General features: G+C 42.9%; 1 non-coding gene across 1 annotated transcript; it reads right to left on the reverse strand.

Annotated features, from left to right (window-relative positions):
- Positions 1-655: 655 nt before the first annotated feature.
- Positions 656-764, reverse strand: LOC141625034 (small nucleolar RNA R71). Its single transcript, XR_012534834.1, has one exon. It is a non-coding gene; the product is annotated as a small nucleolar RNA R71 (small nucleolar RNA).
- Between the last annotated feature and the right edge of the window lie 2,191 nt (positions 765-2,955).

Consider the following 2,955-nt stretch of genomic DNA (forward strand, 5'->3'; position numbering starts at 1 on the left):
ATTGATCTTGTCTCTCTGTGGTTCGACCCTTGCTATCACTAACTATAGTTTTAGTTTGGAATTATAAATTTAATTTTGATACAAAACGACGGTATCAAATTTTGGCGCCGTTGCCGGGGAGACGGTGTAATTCTGTTTGCTTTATTTTTAGTTTATTTTCCCTGTCTCAAGAAACTTTGGTTCCTTGAGGCCGTTGCTTACCTTTGCTTCTAGTTTTGCTTTTGCACAGTTAGAAGACTGGTTTTTGAGAGGAATGCTTAAGTACTCTCAGTTCTGCGAATATGGCTACAATATATGATAACCTTCAGCCAAAGGAACACCATCTTCCAAAGGGGCACCAGTTACCTACCCCTACTACGGGTAACTTCGAATTTCGTTCCTCTTATATCGATTTAGTGGAGCGAAAACAGTTTGCTGGTCTACCAGATTAGGACCCCTTGAAGCATATGGAAATTTTCACGTACTCATCGTTGTTCCATACCTATACCACCAGGGGCGACTCAGGATGAAGTAAAGGGGTTGATGTTCTTATACTCCTTGAAGGATTCGGCGCGAGATTGGTACCGCTACCTTGATAGGGTAGCAGCTGGAGTCACGGATTGGACATCTCTAGCATTAGCCTTCTACAAGAAGTACTTCCCACTTTCAAAGACTGACGCCTTGAGAAGCAAAATCACAAGTTTCCAGCAAGGAGTTGATGAGGATTTTTGTGAAGCATGGGGACGTTTCAAAAGTTTGGTCCGAGCTGTCCCTCACCATGGCTTCCAGCAGTGGTATCTTTGCAACTTATTCTACAATGCTTTATATGATGATTACAAGGTCATCCTGGACGCAGCCGCGAATGGTAGGTTTCAAAACAATACCGGTCAGAATAGAGGTTGGAACACTATTGAGGAGATGGCGGTCCATAGAGCCAATTGAAAAGATTAATGCCATTAATCTCAGAAGTGGCCTCTCTTATGAAGGTCCCGACAAGCCAAGAGGAGACTCGGAAAATGATGAAGAGGCTAGTTTAATTTCTCGTGCAAAACGAGCTCACAAGCCGATTTCCGTCGATCGACCAACATTGTCGATCGATCGATCAAGCGTCAGATAAAAAAGTTTCGATCGAAACTATTCACACCAAAGACTAGCAATCGATCGACCAACATTGTCGGGCGATCGACGAAATCATCTCGACGAAATTAATTCTGAACAGGAACTGTTCACGCCCAGCCAAGTTGGTCGATCGACCACTCATATCAGTCGATCGACCGGGACCCCAGTGCAGGATGCAAATCCGTCAACTAGTTTGCATGATTCTTCACTCATTGATGATTTGACGGAAGTTTTAAACTTACGAAAGCCAAAGGTTGCTGATCCTACGGCCAGTGTTGCAGTCCCGTATCCAGAACGTTTGAAGAATACTAAGTCGAGCGTAAGTTTGGTAAGTTTCTCGGAGATGGTCCAAATCTCGAGGTAACGGTTCCTTTCACTGATTTAATTACCCAGGTACCCTCTTACGCTAAATTTATGAAAGATATTTTAAATCGTAAGAGAAATTTTCGTGATGATGGTAATGTTGCTTTTGTGGAAGAATGTAATCCTCTTTCGCAAATTAATGTACCACCTAAATTAAAGGACCCGAGTAGTTTTTCAATTCCTTGCACTATAGGTAACCACGAAATTGGAAAGGCCCTTTGTGACTTAGGGGCCAGTGTCAGTGTCATGCCGTATTCTATTTGCGAAAGGTTAAATATTGGTAGACTTAAGGTGACTGATATTACCGTTCAAATGGCAAATAGATCGACTCAGAGACCTATAGGAGTTCTAGAGGATGTACCTGTTCGAGTGGGTAAGTTTTTTATTCCTGTCGATTTCGTTGTTTTGGACATTGCAGAGGACAGTCAGATACCTATTATTTTAGGTAGACCGTTTTTACATACAAATTGGGGTCGTAATAGATGTCAAACGTGGAACCATCACCTTAGAGGTAGGGGATGACACCATTGAGTTCATCTTGCTCACAAGGCGATCACGACGATGATACGTGTTATTCCATTGATATTGTTGATGTGGTCATTAGTTATAATTGGAGGGAATCCTTAGCCAAGGATCCCTTAGCTGATCTAACTGGTTCAGATGAGTGTGCAGGTACTACAGTGGAGAATGTTGAGGAGCCAGATGCTTTGGTAGCCTCAATGGAGAGCTATGAGCTCACAGAGGAAGAAGATGAGATGCTCTTGAGCCTAGCCAACGAGAACTTGGTAAACACTTGCTATACCATTGAAGCTGATTATGTCTATGCTGTAGAGGTAAAAGTGCCAGAGCGTAAGCCACTTCCTCCTAATCTTAAGTATGTCTTTCTAGATGATATGGAGCAGTACCCAGCTATTGTTAGCTCTAAGCTTAATGATGACCAGCTGTCTGCTTTGATGTGTGTGCTTAAGAAAAATAGGAAGGCTTTGGGTTACTCTTTGGATGACATTAAGGGCATCAGCCCTGATATTTGTATGCACAGGATAGAGCTGGAGGACGGCCACAAGCCTTACACACAGGGTCAACGCAAGTTGAACCCGAAGATGCAGAAAGTTGTTATGGCTGAGGTGATGAAACTACTCGATGCAGGTATTATTTATACAGTTGGCAACTCCAAGTGGGTTAGCCCGATTCAGTAGTCCCGAAGAAAGGAGGGACTACCGTGGTTAAAAATGAGAAAAATGAATTAATACCAACTCGAGTAGTGACAGGGTGGCGGATGTGCATTGATTATAGACAGTTAAATGCCGCCACCAAGAAAGACCACTTCCCCCTCCCTTTTGTTGACCAAATGACTGAAAGACTTGCTTCTAACAAATTTTTCTGTTTTCTAGACGGATATTCAGGGTTCTTTCAGATCCCTATTCATCCGGACGATCAGAGTAAGACCACTTTTACCTGTCCACAGGGTGTTTTTGCATATCGTAGAATGCCTTT

The sequence above is a fragment of the Silene latifolia genome, chromosome X (genome assembly GCF_048544455.1).
Source record: "Silene latifolia isolate original U9 population chromosome X, ASM4854445v1, whole genome shotgun sequence".
Taxonomy (NCBI): Eukaryota; Viridiplantae; Streptophyta; class Magnoliopsida; order Caryophyllales; family Caryophyllaceae; genus Silene; species Silene latifolia.